General features: G+C 45.1%; 1 non-coding gene across 1 annotated transcript; it reads right to left on the bottom strand.

Annotated features, from left to right (window-relative positions):
* Positions 1–15,387: 15,387 nt before the first annotated feature.
* Positions 15,388–15,462, bottom strand: Trnas-uga. Its single transcript has one exon. It is a non-coding gene; the product is annotated as a tRNA-Ser (tRNA).
* Between the last annotated feature and the right edge of the window lie 4,724 nt (positions 15,463–20,186).

The following is a 20,186-nucleotide window of genomic DNA, read 5'->3' as shown; positions in this document are numbered from 1 at the left end:
TACATAACACAATCCTTCCACCATTTAATGCTTCTTCGTATCAGAAATAGGATCCGAGTTCGTTTTATACCGTAGAAGACAACGAGTCCGCCAACGAAATAACAAAATTAGTAATATTTTGTGACTCTAGATGTGATTGAGGGATTCAGTGCAACTCAGTTAAAATAAGTGATCAACATGTTTCTAAGACAGATCATTGGACTTCAAGCATTTGCAGACTCTATTACGGGCTGAACCTATTTATGTTTCACTATAAAACTGGAATAATTCCATATTCGAAGTTCTTGCTGATACCCTCGGGCCTACTTACACATCGGTTAATCGGATTTTATATGTTATTAAGAATCGCCACGTAAGACCAGCGAAATTTGGTTTCTTGACTTCTGGCCTGTCCTTTTCGGTCTTTGGTTTATCATCGTAAGTTGCTCCTTGTGGTGACTTGGAGGGGACTTGATCATTTGTGACAGAATCTTTATCTCTTCTGTGTTTGCTTATAGGGGTATTTTCTATGACAACTGTTGGTATATGAGGAGAAGATCGGTGGGGGGGGGGGGGGGGGGCGGACGAGAATTGGTTTAATTAAGGTCTACCACTGCAAGCGCAAGATACAGCTTGCGTACCGCAGTCTGTGGCGATTACAACACAGAAGTCGATGATTTCTGGGCTGCATGATTTTTTTATTTTTGCTTGTGAATATGTTATTCACCTTTATCACCTGAATCTTTTGGCACTCATGATACTAGGCAGTGTGGTTGCGAAAAGAGAGGGAATGAATACAAAGTTTCATCTGATGCTCATGAAGCGTAAGTTTTATTTGATATGATGTAGTGTGTGGTCTGTCTATAGCACTCTGCATTGAATGAGTGTTTCGCTCTCATATTGTGCACATGCCCTCTTGGGCTACTTATTTTATAAACAACTGGATACCATGGTGTTTCAAGGAAGTTAAGATTCGGCTCAGGCAGAGCTTCAACTAGCCGAGACAAAATAATTCAATCAAGTTGCGACAGGTTCGTCAAAGATTTCCCAATATCGACTGTTTCGCCTCAACAGCCGTCCACCTAATGCACACGTAGTACATCCCGAGGTCCTTTCATTATTTAATTTGGACCTGTACCATCCTCAAGCACCAGGCAGTTAAGCAAACCCTTTTTCCTTGTGCCATTGAATGCTGCAGCCTGCTCAGAAATTGCAGTAATAGAATACTGACGAAGACCACTATCCCCAGATCAAGAATCCTGAGTTTGCCAAATGCATTCCCTATCTAGGCTGACTGAGTGCTTAGAGGCTCGCCATTCAGAGGCCCTAGGTGGCTTACCAAATGCTACAGACACAGCAAGCAAGTCGTATATCGAGTTAGGAAGTAGAACGGGAAGACAGTGGGCTTATGTTCAGGAGGCCGGCAATCCAAATCCCCGTCCGGGAAACCAGATTGAGGTTTCTCGTGAATTCCTTGAATTGCTTAAGGCGAATACCGGGACGATTCCTTTGAAAGGGCACTACCGACTTCCTTCTCCATCCTCCCTCTACCCGAGCATGTGTTCCGTCTCTAATGACTTCTCATCGACAAAACGTTAAACTCTAATCTTCCTTTGTTCCCAAGTGACGACGAGGCTCTCTCTCTCCCTCTCTCTCTGTTTTGCATGATCATTTGAGACGAAACAATAATTAGGTTGGAACTGGAATAGGAGAGATATTTGATCGATGTTGAACGAATCATTCTTTGGGAGTGTACTAAAGACAGCGTGATACGTAAGGTCTGACTAATGCTCGAATGAATTCACTGTCTTACCACACGACCCCTTGATACCCTATTTTCATGCGGTGCTTGATTCATAGTCGGCAGGTTTGGCTCTGACAAGACGTCTTCACCTCTTATGACCCTGCTGCAGAAAGAACTTAAGTGACCACATCAGTAGCAGGGCAAAGCCCATATGAGCGCAATTTCTTACTGCAGGTTGCATACATCAAGAGCAAGCATACATTCAGGAACAAACCGGAGTGATTTATGACCTTAACCTATTGTTATGCTAATTGATTTATGAGTCCCTGCAGATAAACCATCCTTTTGAGAAACCTCCCACTCCTCTCCCTTCTCTACACCTCTGGGAAATCTGCAATGCCTCCCCCCTCCTCCCTTGCCCTCGCCAATACAAGCACACTTTTGATATCAAATTAATTGACTAATTAATTAAATTGATCAATTAATTATCCCTTCCCCTCCTGGGAAATACCCCCCTCCCCACACAGAAAAAAATTGGTGGGAAGCTCGCTCAGTCTATGCAGAGCTGTTGGTGCAGAAGGTGCAGCAACTTCATGTCCTAATTACGTAAGTGTACTGCTGCAGATTGGAGGTATTGTCTTGTTGAAAAATATTCACATGTGTGCTCACCTTGACAAGCACGAATCGAATGAGCTAGTGCAGAACGCCACCATGAGAGGACGCCACACCCTCCTACACCCCTCACTCCCTCCCTCCCCAACCCTTCCAGAAAAAATTAACAGGAAAATTCACTGAGCTGGTGGACTGGGAGGATCACATGACAGGAAATTCAACTATATTGCAGAGGATATAAAATATATCGTTTACTTATAAAATTCATTTCACAGGAGTTGAATCTCTTTTTTATTTGGTGGGAGAAGCTCGTCATTCTCAACTGTTTAATTAATTTTGGAAGATGCAGATCTTGAAAAGTACATGGAAAAGACGTAATTAAATACGTAAATAGATCGCTTTTTTAATTGCATAAGGAAAATTGTCACAAAATTCGCGTCAAAATAACTCACCACACGTAATTACACTGCTAAAAAAACTTCCAATCACATCTTCGCACTGTCCACATGGCAGACGTGTCGGGGGACATGCTGGCCGGGACACTGCATCTTCGCGCGTCCACACAGTGGCCGCTTCGCCGCAGCTGCACCACATGCAACTACTGACAGCTAGGGCAGCTCTGGAGGTCTGCACGTGTGTTTACCCATCTCAAGTGGCTACTTTCTGTTTACCAAAGTATTAGGTTGCGGCAGCTCTTTGATATTTGATACCTATGAAACCACCGTTGCTCTCTCTCAAGTTGCTACCTCCTGTTTGGCCGTGAACCAACATGTGCGAACACAAACAGACCAAGATTTGCCCCCTCATGCAGACCTGGCTCTGATAGTCGGTATATTCCTTTGTTCTCACACTTCCAGCGCTGTGAAAATCTGTAGAGGATGGATCCGCAGCTCGTGGTCGTGCGGTAGTGTTCTCGCTTCCCGCGCCCGGGTTCCCGGGTTCAGCGATTTTCTCTGCCTCGTGATGGCTGGGTGTTGTGTAATGTCCTTAAGTTAGTTAGGTTTAAGTAGTTCTAAGTTCTAGGGGACTGATGACCATAGATGTTAAGTCCCATAGTGCTCAGAGCCATTTGAAGCATTTTTTTGTAGAGGATGGAACAGAGGCATTCCAGAAGAACTAGGTAGCGTCGGTTTTGTGCCACCAGAAAGTAAACTAACCCCTCAAATGTCCTGAACAAAGTAGTGGATACCCAGGAAACTCCATACTTCCAAAAATGTCTTGGAAATAGGTCTCCCAGTCTATCAAATTGATTAACTGATTAATTAATTTGATACCCTCTGTGTGGGACAGTTTTCCTTGCATCCTGTTGGTGGATACTAGGGCTGGTATATGTGGAGGGGAATTCCAGGACTCGATCTCGCAACTACCCAATTTCCAAACCCTATTCTTCCTCCTTCTGGATTTTTTCCTGGCGTCCTGTTGGCGAATACAAGCACATATGGGTCGTTTGCAGGAAATCCATTATGTTGGAGGTAGCTGAGAATTTAAAATTTCAGCTCAATTGCGCTATATCCTTAATCAGTTTGCAGGAGATGGGGAAGGGGTTTGACTGGAGTGTTCTTGCAATGCCACAATTGGAAACAATAAATTGATCAGCTGGAAATCTGACCTTGCTATTGGTTTTTAAATCACTATATAACCCCTAAGTTGGTTCTCTCAGCCACATTAGGACGCAGAATGACAAGGAGGAGGAGGAAGGGTCTACCACGTGATAGGATAGTAACGACAACGAATACCACTCCCACCTTCCTGCTGCAAGATAGGGTCCTCTGGACTATATTGATAAGCAGTAAGTTCCACACAAGTAAACCATACTCCATTCCATAGTAGTAGTGGCCACGGTTAGACAACTAAGATCGCTGGAACGCTCATACATCTGCAGCCAGACTCTGCTCATTGAAGAAGACCGCCCGGCTGTGGTGGGTGTCCAGGATGACCGGAGTGGTAGGAATTCGGATGTTATCAATATGTCCAGCGCCAATAGTTGTCAGTGATTAATGTTGAATCTTCTAAATATCCAAGTGAAAATCAGAGATACTCGCAACATACGTGTTTGCGAAGGCTGCTCAACACATACTGAGTATCATATCGCTATTCACCCACCCAGAGTGCGACATGGTGAGGTCAACTGCATCCCAATACCCCACCTGACTGGTTTTGGAGGCTCAGCAGCAGCTCGCACCTTAAGCCCGAAATATCCATTCGTTTGTGTCACTGGCTACCTCCGCTACACACACATGGACTCCAGGCAGAGGCATCCTCCGAACCCTGTCTCCAGCCATAACGCATGGTGGATGCACCTTCGAACCCTATCCTGACCATAATGCGTGATAGGTCGACCCTTGACTCCTATCGCTTCTGTAATGCATAGTGGATCCACCTGTGAGCTCTATCCTGATCCTGTCGTGAGCCTACCCTGTGCCATGGGAGTGCCCCCACATCAAACAGATACAGGCACACAGGCATACACAAAAACAGCATACTTGCGCTAGGTGTTCACAACTGTACTACATTTACAAGCAATTTTAGAATACGTCTCAAGTAGTAATGTCATGATCACATGAGCAGAAGTGACATAAAATCGGCTAAATTACGAAAATTGATGGAAAATACGTATAAATTCGGGGGAACTAGGCCAAAATGTGTGAAAATTGACGAAGAACGAGAGAGAACTTACATGTCTACTTGCTGCAGGAAAAGTTTTGTACATGGGTTGGTTGGTTGGTTGGTTTGGGGAAGGAGACCAGACATCGTGGCCATCGATCTCATCGGATTAGGGAAGGATGGGGAAGGAAGTCGGCCGTGCCCTTTCAGAGGAACCATCCCGGTATTTTCCTGGAGTGATTTAGGGAAATCACGGAAAACCTAAATCAGAATAGCCAGACGTGGGATTGAACCGTCGTCCTCCCGAATGCGAGTCCAGTGTCTAACCACTGCGCCACCTCGCTCGGTTTTTGTACATGGGAATGAGTATGTGACAGCAAAAGGAGTATGAGAAGAAGTTGACATGAAAGGACCAGGAACCAGGAAAACAGTCATTTTTCGTGGACAGTGGTTGTAACAGAATAACATGGATGACCAGCAAATGTAAAGAAATAAATTTATATATGTCAGATCACAAGTGCCGGTGTGACCTCAAAGTTATTGGCAGCCATCTTATAGATTTTTATAAAGTGTAGGGAAGCAGCCTACTCACGCCGTAATAAATTCACATCAGTCTTTCTATTATGTGCCAGCCGAGTCCGCTGTAACTAGCTCTGACGTCATGAATGTTGCACAATACTTTAAAAATCAAGTAAATAACCTGAAACAGTTCTAGCATGTCAGGAGTAATACTAAATTAATATGTGTTGAATATCAGTTCGATAACTTTAACCATTTTCGAAATTTGGACGTTTTTCTGTAAAAATCATTGGCGCAACAGAAAAGAGCTAGAGACTTAAAAACTTATATTTAGATTCCTTTTTCATAATTATTTAACAGAAGCAGTCTTCTAGATCTCACAAATTAAGATTTTAGTTGAAATTCATGATTTTCTGGTTTTTGTCTTTAAAATTAAGGAAGCAAGATAGATTAAGTAGGCTAATAAATAAGGCTAGGATGTTTAAATTTAAGTAGAATGGAGATCCGCTATAATCATAAAGATGTGAGAAGTTTCAACTCAATAACTATAAAACTATAGCGATAGTGTATCTCCAAAGGGCAAGTTCAGAGCTCGTCTACTGCGTGTAATGTAATTAAATTAATTCTCTCGCCTAAAATAATTGACTTAGCCACATTAGCCTTTTATTATGATTACTTACGTGTGTGCTGATTGCGCATTTAAATTGAGAGCTTCATCTGCCATCAGCAAAGGAAGCGATGATTTATTCAATAACTTAAAGTGGTGCCTTACTAGCCCAGCGGCTAGTCGGGAGAGCCAATTTGATCAGGCGTTCCCTTAGCCATCCGCACCGCTGCTTTATACACTCCTGGAAATGGAAAAAAGAACACATTGACACCGGTGTGTCAGACCCACCATACTTGCTCCGGACACTGCGAGAGGGCTGTACAAGCAATGATCACACGCACGGCACAGCGGACACACCAGGAACCGCGGTGTTGGCCGTCGAATGGCGCTAGCTGCGCAGCATTTGTGCACCGCCGCCGTCAGTGTCAGCCAGTTTGCCGTGGCATACGGAGCTCCATCGCAGTCTTTAACACTGGTAGCATGCCGCGACAGCGTGGACGTGAACCGTATGTGCAGTTGACGGACTTTGAGCGAGGGCGTATAGTGGGCATGCGGGAGGCCGGGTGGACGTACCGCCGAATTGCTCAACACGTGGGGCGTGAGGTCTCCACAGTACATCGATGTTGTCGCCAGTGGTCGGCGGAAGGTGCACGTGCCCGTCGACCTGGGACCGGACCGCAGCGACGCACGGATGCACGCCAAGACCGTAGGATCCTACGCAGTGCCGTAGGGGACCGCACCGCCACTTCCCAGCAAATTAGGGACACTGTTGCTCCTGGGGTATCGGCGAGGACCATTCTCAACCGTCTCCATGAAGCTGGGCTACGGTCCCGCACACCGTTAGGCCGTCTTCCGCTCACGCCCCAACATCGTGCAGCCCGCCTCCAGTGGTGTCGCGACAGGCGTGAATGGAGGGACGAATGGAGACGTGTCGTCTTCAGCGATGAGAGTCGCTTCTGCCTTGGTGCCAATGATGGTCGTATGCGTGTTTGGCGCCGTGCAGGTGAGCGCCACAATCAGGACTGCATACGACCGAGGCACACAGGTCCAACACCCGGCATCATGGTGTGGGGAGCGATCTCCTACACCGGCCGTACACCACTGGTGATCGTCGAGGGGACACTGAATAGTGCACGGTATATCCAAACCGTCATCGAACCCATCGTTCTACCATTCCTAGACCGGCAAGGGAACATGCTGTTCCAACAGGACAATGCACGTCCGCATGTATCCCGTGCCACCCAACGTGCTCTAGAAGGCGTAAGTCAACTACCCTGGCCAGCAAGATCTCCGGATCTGTCGCCCATTGAGCATGTTTGGGACTGGATGAAGCGTCGCCTCACGCGGTCTGCACGTCCAGCACGAACGCTGGTCCAACTGAGGCGCCAGGTGGAAATGGCATGGCAAGCCGTTCCACAGGACTACATCCAGCATCTCTACGATCGTCTCCATGGGAGAATAGCAGCCTGCATTGCTGCGAAAGGTGGATATACACTGTACTAGTGCCGACATTGTGCATGCTCTGTTGCCTGTGTCTATGTGCCTGTGGTTCTGTCAGTGTGATCACGTGATGTATCTGACCCCAGGAATGTGTCAATAAAGTTTCCCCTTCCTGGGACAATGAATTCACGGTGTTCTTATTTCAATTTCCAGGAGTGTATATAAGAACGCTGCGCGAGGAAGCAAGGCCCCAGTTCTCTCCAGACGCAGATTAGCACACCATCTGTGCCGGGAGTCGCGTCGCGTCGCGTCGCGTCGGTATCATTGCTATAAACAGCCTCGGATGCCGTATTAAGTTACTCGGAATACGCGTAACCATGAAATCGTTTTCGAGTGAAGTGTTAATTCAGGGATGACTTTAATGATCTGTCTTCAGTTTGCGAATGTCGTATTTTCACGTGCCGCCGCGGGACAGACATTCTACCATTATTTAGCGAGGTGTTTGATGAACATTATCATCAATTTATAGCGAGCATTCATTTAAACATTTAAGTTGGACAGTTATAGTTGCATCAGCGCATTAGACTCTGAACTGCTCTGTTAGTCAGGTTGTGTGGATTCTTTTTTTTTTTTCATCTGTGACTTTCAGAATACAGAGAACGTTTTTTCACGATCGTTTTTGATTATGAATCCCAGACTATCTCCTAATTCCTCAGAGTTATAAGCTGTAGCTATAAGGGTATTTCTCAGATGAAGTGGGCACTAGGAATTCTAATTACAGGCTTCACGTTTTGCTAATCACTTTCTGGTTGCCAGAATTGTAGTTAGAGAGCCAGTGTTGAGAACGGCAAAACAACAGCATAAATAATAGGAACATTTTAAAACAAAATAATTACTCCCGCCGCCCCACAAAAGTATCCTTAAGTCTAAAAGCATTGCATTACCAGCATGGGGGCTGCAATACAGAACTACAGAATGGATCGCATGTTTGACCCTGTGCAAAACTGTTTGTGTTTCAAACACTATTTACAATATGCTCTCTGTACTCTTTACCAATTACAACCATGTGGTACAACCTTACAGGGCAGTTGCTGCATGGTTTTTAACCACATTCTGCTGTATGTCTAGTGAGATAATAAGAATACATACAAGCTGACTGCTATCTTTGATGCTTTACTGGAAAAGAGAACCATCTGCCTCTAAATTGACATGGATCTGCGTTAAAGGACGATGGAAAGTAGATGGAGTAATCGGATGATAATGGTTGTACCAAGGTATGATTTAATGGTAAACTGATGATGCATTTTATAGAGAGGGAGATATTACGGAAGGTCATTTATCACGTATTTAATCATTTTTTCCGTTGTTCCCATGGGGTCTATCAGTTGTGTGGTATAACCTGCATTCGACTCATATACAACGGCGTTTTCTGTGTGTGACTTAGAGCGCTATCTACCTGCGATCATTAACAGCAAACCTCTCCATACTACAGTCGCCAGAGGACTTCCAGCGCATTTGTGATGAATCATGTCCACCAACCCGATAGAAAACCTATTTCAGCACCCTGCTCTAAACGAAAGAAGATGTATGTGAAGTATTCCATTCCCCTGCCACATCTTGGACATAAATCGAGTCTCCAAAATGAGATTTTCACTCTTGCCAGGAAGTTTCATAAATCGAGTCTTTACTTTCATAACTGCGGCGATTCTAAGTTGGTGAAAGGAGTTTCTGAGGCACTGTGTATACATTTGCTTAACAGATGTTGTGTGTGGAAGAGACTGTTCATTTCATGACGTTAGAGCAGCATGGCATGTATTTACTCATAAGATGTCGTTGTTTCATGCATTTTCCATTGCTGGCGATAATTTAATGGAGTTATGCGAGCATAGCATAATTTCTGAACCATAATCAGATGTGAATACTGGGCACTATATAGTGCATGGATCACAAAGAATCTATGTTTTTCGTTTGGTGAAGAAGGTAGTAGTTTCATCATCTTAAAGTTTCTCACCATAGTGAGTGGGATAGAAAACTTCATGGGGTGAATGTATGTCAGGCGTTGGAAATATATTTTCTGCATTGGAGTACTGACAGCCTCTCAGTCCATGTGACCAATATATTGGAAATTACATTGCTTTAGCATTATAGCATGCTTAAGCGCAGAACCGTGTAGCTTTAGAAGTATGTGTTTATGTTCTATTATCACTTCTCTGTTCCCAGTACCTGCCTGGTGTGGAATCCAAACACTACAACGGTTCTACTGAAATGATATCACATGCGATTTATGTAAAATGTTTCAAACTCGTTCGTATGGACCTCCATTATGCATAAATTGTACTTTTTCTCTTCTTCTTAATCGTCTGTTGTATCACCAAAATACTCTCAAATGTATAAGGCTCGTATCTACTATACATCAGTAATGAGTGCTAAACTCCTCAGCATGCAGTCATCTAGAGAGTTCGCCGGCCGGTGTGGCCGTGCGGTTCTAGGCGCTTCAGGCTGGAACCGCGTGACCGCTACGGTTGTAAATGCTTCACAAACACTTCCTGTTTCCATATTGAGATGTTGTCCACATTTTTGTCAATGAGAAACACTGCCTATGTCTTTTACTTCAACCTTTCTGTGTGTTGAGGGAGAAGCTTAGTTTACACCATGCGATGTTCAGCTTTCTGTGAGAGTCAATAGATTGAAATGTGCTAATGTCACTTTAGTACCTGACACAGACCTCAAAGTCATGGTAGAAAAACAAAATGCATGGGTGTGTACATAGCCGTAGTCATACAGTGCTTCGATTTATTACAACAAAAACGATGTATCACACTGCTTATGAAACAACAGCACAAGAACCCTCTATTGTGATTGATAATCTGTGGGATATGGTCTTCCTCCAGTGCAGGTGAAAAACTTTACACAGGTCCATGGAAGTGACTTCGATCAGTGACCACACGCTCTAATGGACCAATACTTGTATATGTACTGGGTTCCGCACATATGGTCAATGTCAACGTTCTGACAGTATATGTCTCCGATATATCAACAGAGAGAGACATCGTAAAATCTTATTGAGTTCTCTTTCATGTGACATTAACAAAGTTTTTATAGTTCGTCGTTGGATGTTACAAAACTAACGAGGAGAGAGAGAGAAAGACAGACAGACACTGCATTGTCAACACAGACTCTGACACCATTAAACTGTCGTATTTCTAGCGTGGTAATCATAGGAATATGATAAAAGAGATTAGGACATGTGCAGGAGGATATTTATAGACTGTCATTCAATAGTAATAAATTGTAGGTGTTATGCTTCTGAATTTGTTTGTGCACTGTAAGTTAACGTGCTATTTTTCTCGTTGTGATAGCTCTCTACCCAATCAGTGACTGTACTCCAGTTGGTGCAAAGACGCAACTGGAAGTTTTTTAACAGTGTAATTACATGCATTGAGTTATGTTGACGTTGATTTCATTGCAGTATTCCTTTTACGACTGGAAAAAACAACCATCTACTTACATATTTAATTATTTCCTTTCAATGTATTTTACAAGATCTGCATCTTCCAAAATTAAATAAATAGCTGAGAATGATGAGCTTTTCCTGCTAAATAAAAGATTGTTCAAATTTGTATCTAGCTGTCCTGATATAGGTTTTCTGTGATTTCGCTGAATTGCTTCAGGCAAATGCCAGGATGGTTGCTTTGAAAGGGCATGGCCGATTCCTTCCCTGTACTTCCCTAATCCAATGGGACCGATGGGGTCACTGTTTGGCCCCCTCCCCAAATCGACCAACCTTCCACACCAACAGCTCTGCACAAACTGAGCGATTTTCCTCCCAGTTTTCTTCTGGGTGCAGAGGGGGAAGTGGAGGAGGGGAGAGGAGGGCTGGGGGAATTCCCAGGAGGGAGAGGGATAATTAATTGATCAATTTGAATAATTAGTCAATTAATATGATACCAAAAGTGTGCTTTTATCGGCGAGGGGAAGGTCGAGGTGGGAGGGGTTACGGATTTCCCATAGGGGTCGGTAGAGGGATTGGTGGTTTCTCATAAGGACAGATGTTCCCTAGGAAGTCATAAACCAATTAACGTAACAATAGGTTAAGGTCATAAATCAACCGAGTTCGCTCCTGAATGTATGTTTGCCCCTGATGTATACAACACACACTAACTAAATGCCCTCATATCGACTTTTCTCTACTCCTGATGTGTTAGTGTTGCCCAGTAGCCCTCTGTGTTTGGGGAAGACGAGTGTGCAATGGTGTCAACACCTGGACTAGTTAGGTGATGCATGCAGAATAGTGGCCAAGTATTTTGCAGTCACCTGCCTTGGCAGCCAAGGTCGCTAATGTACGCTTGTGTGGAGGCGCTCGACTCGAACTTATTCAGTTCAAATATTGGTGGCAGAAACTTTCACTGCCATTATTTGACTGTGACATGGAGTAGACATGATGGTGTAAATGTTCCTGATCACTGGTCTTTGCACCAATGTCCTCCTTTTCCATCTTATGCTTCTTCTTAATTGCCTTTTCCCATGTCTCTATGGCTTTGGCGCTTGTTACATGGGATTTAGCAATGTTAGTGATAGATGGTGGTCGGGTGAGCTTCTTTATGCCAACACTCTCCCTGGGACGAGGTCTGTGTACCCCATCACTAGAGGAAATTTCACATTGAAGTGTAAAAACGTTTTATAAATTTTTGCGTAGCTTCTGTTTGAGGTGTGAGGGTATCAACTCGGCATTTACCTAGTTGGGTGTGGGAAACCGCCTGAAAACAACATCCATGCCGGATGGCTCACTAACTTTCGTCGTTAATCCAGAAGGGGTTTCGATCCGGGCAAGCTCGTTTCCGAAATAGCAGATTAGGCGCATTAACGCGTACAGCTGTCCGATCGTATCACACAGTAGTGTGTCAATGTCTTGCATTGGGGCCGGTCGAAGTGGCCGTGCGGTTAAAGGCGCTGCAGTCTGGAACCGCAAGACCGCTACGGTCGCAGGTTCGAATCCTGCCTCGGGCATGGATGTTTGTGATATCCTTAGGTTAGTTAGGTTTAACTAGTTCTAAGTTCTAGGGGACTAATGACCTCAGCAGTTGAGTCCCATGGTGCTCAGAGCCATTTTTTTCTTGCATTGGGTTCTAAAACTATCCGCATTGTCTCATGAAGTGAGGGCATGTGACATTTTTGATGATAATCCGTTCGTCGGGTGGAGATGTTAAGCTCAGCGGCTCTTTGAGTATTATTCGATTAGAGCAGACTATGAGCCGGCAGCGAGTTTCACACCCTCCCTTCCCTTCACACATAACTACACAGACCCAACACTACACTGCACAAGCATTGATCACAGTCATCCACAGGACACAGTCAGACTCTTGACACTTTATAACAGATCAGAGGAAGGCAACAACAAACCACCTCCACTAGGACGTGGCAAGAGCGGCGATGCAGGATTCCTGCATCTTCTTCCCTTAACTCATTCCGATCTACACTGCGCAACAGAATTAAAGGATCACTTTTTCGAAATCCGCTAATTCCCATCCATTGCGACGCTTAAGTTTGAAATTTGGCTCAAGGGTGCGTACAACCTTCTTTTACAATAGTGCAAAAGCATGTAGTCCAGCGACGACATCCTCGTCATCGACCACCCTTAAAACACAAGGTGTCAACACTTGCTAAAAAAAAAAAAAGCCACATCTCTGAATCTCATGTGACGTTTAAGGTGGGTTAATGATGTCGTATTGGCACTGATGTTCACTGCAATTCTGCTCAGCGCCACCGAGGACGTGTCACACGATCGGAAGCTCGTCACACACCCTCTTACCACATTTCACCTTTTCTTTTGACGCCTTTGCTAGGGAGGTCAGAAATGCGACGTTTAGCTTTGAAAACACGCGGTTTTCTTGTGAGCGGCCGAGGAAAACTTACCAGAGACACGGCCACTCATGACTGGCATGAAAATGTCGTGGTGGGACGGTGGAGGCAACGCGCGTTAATGAAACCACGCCTTTCCCTGGGACGTTGATTCCCACACATTTTGCGATAGAAAACGACGGTTCTCAGTTAGATAAGCAACAAGAAGACGTTCTTCATAACCTTTGACACTGCTGACACATTCGGGCGTTTCAGTCCTTCTCTAAGGGCATTGTGGGACTGCATCCTTATCGAACGTGATTACACCCATTTGGAGTGGAGCGGACCGCTGTTTTTGGTCTCGGGCACAAGCTGGAACGTTTAGGGCAGTGGTTCCCAACAGGTGGTCCGCGGACCCTCAGGGTTCCGCGAGCTATGCCAGAGGGGTCCGCAAGATGCTATTAGAATAAAAAATATATTAAATATATTTCTTATGATAACAGATTTTTTGTTTTGGCCGCTTCCTGCATGAGCAGAGCTTCAGCGAACGCTAACTTCTGCGTCTAGCGTCTTCCTAGAGCCAACTGACACTAGCACACTCAAATAGCGCAAAACCAGAATTAGATAGAGGCAAATAGATCTGCTATATACCGTGAGACGTAATGAATATGTCAATGATTTTCCTAAGTACTAGAAATAGAAAACGTATAAAAAGACTCTTAATTTGGTATTTTTAGGTACTTGATACTGTGATATGACAAGGTGCCAATCATGCTAGATGGGGGGGTCCTCGAGAAAATTTTGTTGGGAACCCCTGGTCTAGGGAATTATGTTATTTCAGAGTTCATATTCGTGTCCTGCTAGGGCGTGGTCATGGGGGAGTGCGACATTGACACATTCGTGAATAAAACGGCAAAGAGCCACCCCAAGAGGTCTTAGTTCGGCAAAACCCGCGGTGGCACCCGCCCACCTTTATTGAGAATCTTAAAAATGCTCCTGTACTGACAGAACCCATGGCGCGAGTACCAGGCGCGTGCAGGCAGGGTTCGCTGCTGCTCTTTTGCCGTTGCAATGCTGTTCTTGCGGCTGATGGTAGGCCATCCAGAATCAGAGAGTGTAAAAGGGCTTGCCAGTCCGTAAGCACTAGGACATCATCACAGGTTCTACCTGTACAGGTGAATTTTCAAAATTCTCAATAAAGGTGGGCCGGTGCCACCGCGGGTTTTGCGGAACTGAGGCGTCTTAAAGGGGCCCTTTGCCGTTTTATTGGTTCAAATGGCTCTGAGCACTATGGGACTTAACATCTGTGGTCATCAGTCCCCTTAGAACTTAGAACTACTTAAACCTAACTAACCTAAGGACATCACACACATCCATGCCCGAGGCAGGATTCGAACCTGCGACCGTAGCGGTCGCACGGTTCCAGACTGTAGCGTCTAGAACCGCTCGGCCACTTCGGCCGGCAGAGGACCTTCTCGTACCAGTTACGAGCGGCGGTGTGTCTGGAGTGTTTTCCTCGGTCACTTGTAAGAAAACCGCGTGTTTTCAACGCTAAACGTCTTGTTTCTGACTCCTCACCGCAGAGGCGTCAAGAAAAGGGGTGAAACGTGCGTAAGATTGTGTGTTACGACCTTCCGATCTACAATAATATGGGATCTGTGAGTCCATCTTGATACAAGACACTTTGTTATATATTTTTGCTGATTTATTCCCCAAACTAGTTTCACAGTAAAACAAAACTTTCGCACTTTGTTTTGTTTTTCTGTGTATAGAATCATCTACATGCCGTCCAACGAACGTGAATACACGAATAACTAATTAACAGCCCAGTTCACACCAAAACTGTATTCCATAACATTACCGCAACCCCCATTTGTATAACACTGACATATGTAAGTTCACCTTTTTAGTATTTGTTTACTAACAGCCGTTCACACAGTTGCAGATGACGTGATGTACGCCAAGAAAAAAGGCAACAGAGAAAGCACAGAAAATATGCCGCAAACAGTGACAATAATGAAACTTCCTGGCAGATTAAAACTGTGTGCCCGACCGAGACTCGAACTCGGGACCTTTGCCTTTCACGGGCAAGTGCTCTACCAACTGAGCTACCGAAGCACGACTCACGCCCGGTACACACAGCTTTACTTCTGGCAGTACCTCGTCTCCTACCTTCCAAACTTTACAGAAGCTCTCCTGCGAACCATGCAGAACTAGCACTCCTGAAAGAAAGGATATGGCGGAGACATGGCTTAGCCACAGCCTGGGGGATGTTTCCAGAATGAGATTTTCACTCTGCAGCTAAGCCATGTCTCCGCCATATCCTTTCTTTCAGGAGTGCTAGTTCTGCATGGTTCGCAGGAGAGCTTCTGTAAAGTTTGGAAGGTAGGAGACGAGGTACTGCCAGAAGTAAAGCTGTGGGTACCGGGCGTGAATCGTGCTTCGGTAGCTCAGTTGGTAGAACACTTGCCCGCGAAAGGCAAAGGTCCCGAGTTCGAGTCTCGGTCGGGCACACAGTTTTAATCTGCCAGGAAGTTTCACATCAGGGCGCACTCCGCTGCAGAGTGAAAATCTCATTCCAGTGACAATAATACTTAAAAACATGCCATAAATAAGGTAGTATGAAAGTATCCACAGAAAACTGTAGTTCAGAAAACGAGGGGTAAAACTGTAATAATGTGTTACTGTGTTTGTATAAGTATGCTATTTTCTGCGTGTTTTAGATTTAAAGAACCCACTGATGTTGGCGATATTTGTCACCGACATTAGTTTCGGGAATAAACAAGTAAACAAACAACAAAGTGTTTTGCATCAAGGCGGACTCACAGTTCCCATGTTGTTTTTCTATGCAAACACGTACCAAATGGAAGAGTTCCAAGATAAAGTTATTGTACCTTCCGCCGCGCGGGATTAGCCGAGTGGCCTAGGTCGCTGCAGTCCTGGACTGTGCGGCTGGTCCCGGCAGAGGTTCGAGTCCGCCCTCGGGCATGTGTGTGTCTGTTTGTCCTTAGCATAATTTAGGTTAAGTAGTGTGTAAGCTTAGGGACTGATGATCTTAGCAGTTAAGTCCCATAAGATTTCACACACATTTGAACATTTTTTTGTAACTTCCGACCTTGTGTCACGTCCCCAGAATTGTGGTGAGACGTTGGTGCCAATGTGACAGGATTAGCCCATCTTAAACATCACATGAACTTCTGAACTGTACCCTTTTTTTCGCAAGTGTCGACACCTCGTGTTCGAAGCGTCGTCAATTCCGACGGTGGCGTTAGAGAATGTCACGCTTTTGTATCATTAGAGAGGAAGATTGTACGCAATTTCGAGCCAAATTTTAAACTTAACCCTTTCAGACCTGAATTATTTCTGAAGGAGGGAGAACTTTTCATTATGTGGTAATGTTCTTAGACGATTTTTTTAATTTTAGACGCGAGGTCTCTGCAACTATAAGTACCACTTTTCAAAACATACTTTGCACACTTGGCTTCATTTTATGGACTAAAATAACTAACTACGAAATATTCTCTATCGCAACAAATACACTAATGGCCATTAAAATTCCTACACCAAGAAGAAATGCAGATGATAAACGGGTATTCATTGGACAAATATATTATACCAGAACTGACATGTGATTATACTTTCACAACAACCACCTCCGGCCGTAATAACGGTCTTGATGCGCCTGGGTATTGAGTCAAACAGAGCTTGGATGGCGTGTACAGGTACAGCCCCCCATGCGACTTCGACACGATACCACAGTTCATCACGAGTAGTGACTGGCGTATTGTGACGAGCCAGTTGCTCGGCCACCATTGACCAGACGTTTTCAATTTGTGAGAGATCTGGAGAATGTGCTGGCCAGGGCAGTAATCGAACATTTTCTGTATCCACAAAGGCCCGTACAAGACCTGCAACATGCCGTCGTGCATTATCCTGCTGAAATGTAGGGTTTCGCAGGGATCGAATGAAGTGTGGAGCCACGGGTCGTAACACATCTGAAATGTAACGTCCACTGTTCAAAGTGCCGTCAATGCGAACAAGAGGTGACCGAGAGGTGTAACCAATGCACCCCATACCATTACGCCGGGTGATACGCCAGTATGGCGACGCCGAATACACGCTTCCAATGTGCGTTCACCGCGATGTCGCCAAACACGGATGAGACCATTACGATGCTGTAAACAGAACCTGAATGCATCCGAAAAAATGACGTTTTGCCATTCGTGCACCCAGGTTCATCGTTGAGTACACCATCGCAGGCGGTCCTCTCTGTGATGCAGCGTCATGGGTAACCGCAGCCATGGTCTCCGAGCTGATAGACCATGCTGCTGCAAACGTCGTCGAACTGTTCGTGCAGATGGTTGTTGTCTTGCAAACGTCCCCATCTGTTGACTCAGGTATCGAGACGTGGCTGCACGATCCGTTACAGCCATGCGGATAAGATGTCTGTCATCTCGACTGCTAGTGATACGAGGCCGTTGGCATCCAGCACGGCGTTCCGTATTACCCTCCTGAACCTACTGATTCCATATTTTGCTAACAGTCATTGGATCTCGACCAACGCGAGCAGCAATGTCGCGATACGATAAACCGCAATCGCGATAGGCTACAATCCGACCTTTATCAAAGTCGGAAACGTGATGGCACACATTTCTCCTCCTTACACGAGGCATCACAACAACGTTTCACCAGGCAACGCCGGTCAACTGCTGTTTGTATATGAGAAATCGGTTGGAAACTTTCCTCATGTGAGCACGTTGTAGGTGTCGTCCCCGGCGCCAACCTTGTGTGAATGCTCTGAAAAGCTAATCATTTGCATATCACAGCATCTTCTTCCTGTCGGTTAAATTTCGCGTCTGTAGCACGTCATCTTCGTGGTGTAGCAATTTTAATGGCCAGTAGTGTAGTAAAATGATCATTCAATAATTATCATCCAAAATAACAATAACCAACCACATCCGTGTATCCTGGTGGTCACGCGCTGCTGCGCATTGCTACATTGATTTGCTGATTTTTCATGGTGATGCCCAACAGTTGGCAGCACGCGAACGTGATGAATATGTTGAACATTCACAAATGTGTACCTCAGGTGTCCATTGGGAAAAAATACTTCTTTTGCAACTAAGACACAGTAAAAGTGAATCTACACAGTTGTAGGCAGAGCGTCTGAAAGTGTTAAGCGTCGCAGCGGGTGGGAATTACGGGGTTAAAAATGCAATCCTTTAATTCTCTCGCGCAGTTTTCTTTGACTTTTGATTTGGCAGAATGGGCGATCTATAGACTGAGACACGTGCGGGATCCGGCAGGCAGGCTGCGCAGCTCTGTGGGCAGCGGGCTGCGTGGTCGTCGGCTGTGGCGGTGGCAGCTGGCAGCGCCCAGACCGTTACCTACAAGGCTGCGGCCCACGCGCCAGCATGACATTTGCTCTCCAACGACAAGGCACGGCCTCCACATGCCGGCAAATCTGGCCTACGTCACAACGCAACAACTTCACGGAGCCCACAACTGCACTCTCTCTCATTTCCAAGACTCGTTTTTTTTCTGAGCAGATGTAATCTCTCTCTCAAACTGTCTCTCTTTTAGGTAGTCTGTGCGGAAGTGGTTCTTCTTCCTCTCCTCACCAGGTATCTTCACGGGATCGGTAGTTTCGATGCATAATTTAAATATATCCCAAGTCTCTATCTCCATTCATATAGAAGGTATAGTCTTGTGAAATCGGATGAATATTTTTGAAACACCCTGTAGTTCAGGAGACTACGTGAAAAATTTCTCTAAAAGGGAAACGGTCGATTCCCTGTAGTATACTTGTTTTTAATTGCTTTGTCGTCGATGGGAAATCAACTCTAATCTTCCTTCCTTTTTGCTCCAGTACATTAATTTCCGAACCTCCGCCTCCAATACCTATTGTCTTCATCTACATCTACATCCATACTCCGCAAGCCACCTGACGGTGTGTGGCGGAGGGTACCTTGAGTACCTGCATCGGTTCTCCCTTCTATTCCAGTCTCGTATTGTTCGTGGAAAGAAGGATTGTCGGTATGCTTCTGTGTGGGCTCTAATCTCTCTGATTTTATCCTCATGGTCTCTTCGCGAGATATACGTAGGAGAGAGCAATTTACTGCTTGACTCTTCGGTGAAAGTGTGTTCTCGAAACTTTAACAAAAGCCCGTACCGAGCTACTGAGTGTCTCTCTCCCGCAGAGTCTTCCACTGCAGTTTATCTATCATCTCCGTGACGCTTTCGCGATTACTAAATGATCCCGTAACGAAGCGCGCTGCGCTCCGTTGGATCTTCTCTATCTCTTCTATCAACCCTATCTGGAACGGATCCCACACTGCTGAGCAGTATTCAAGCAGTGGGCGAACAAGCGTACTGTAACCTACTTCCTTTGTTTTCGGATTGCATTTCCTTACGATTCTTCCAATGAATCTCAGTCTGGCATCTGCTTTACCGACGATCAACTTTATATGATCATTCCATTTTAAATCACTCCTAATGCGTACTGCCAGATAATTTATGGAATTAACTGCTTCCAGTTGCTGGCCTGCTATGTTGTTGCTAAATGATAAGGGATCTATCTTTCTATGTACTCGCAGCACATTACACTTGTATATATTGAGATTCAATTGCCATTCCCTGCACCATGCGTCAATTCGCTGCAGATCCTCCTGCATTTCAGTACAGTTTTCCATTGTTACAACCTCTCGATATACCACAGCATCATCCACAAAAAGCCTCAGTGAACTTCCGATGTCATCCACAAGGTCATTTATGTATATTGTGAATAGCAAGGGTCCTGCGACACTCCCCTGCGGCACACCTGAAATCACTCTTACTTCGGAA

Source organism: Schistocerca americana, chromosome X (assembly GCF_021461395.2).
Source record: "Schistocerca americana isolate TAMUIC-IGC-003095 chromosome X, iqSchAmer2.1, whole genome shotgun sequence".
Lineage (NCBI taxonomy): Eukaryota > Metazoa > Arthropoda > Insecta > Orthoptera > Acrididae > Schistocerca > Schistocerca americana.
The sequence above is the reverse complement of the archived record's forward strand: the minus strand, read 5'-3'. Positions and strand labels throughout refer to the sequence as shown.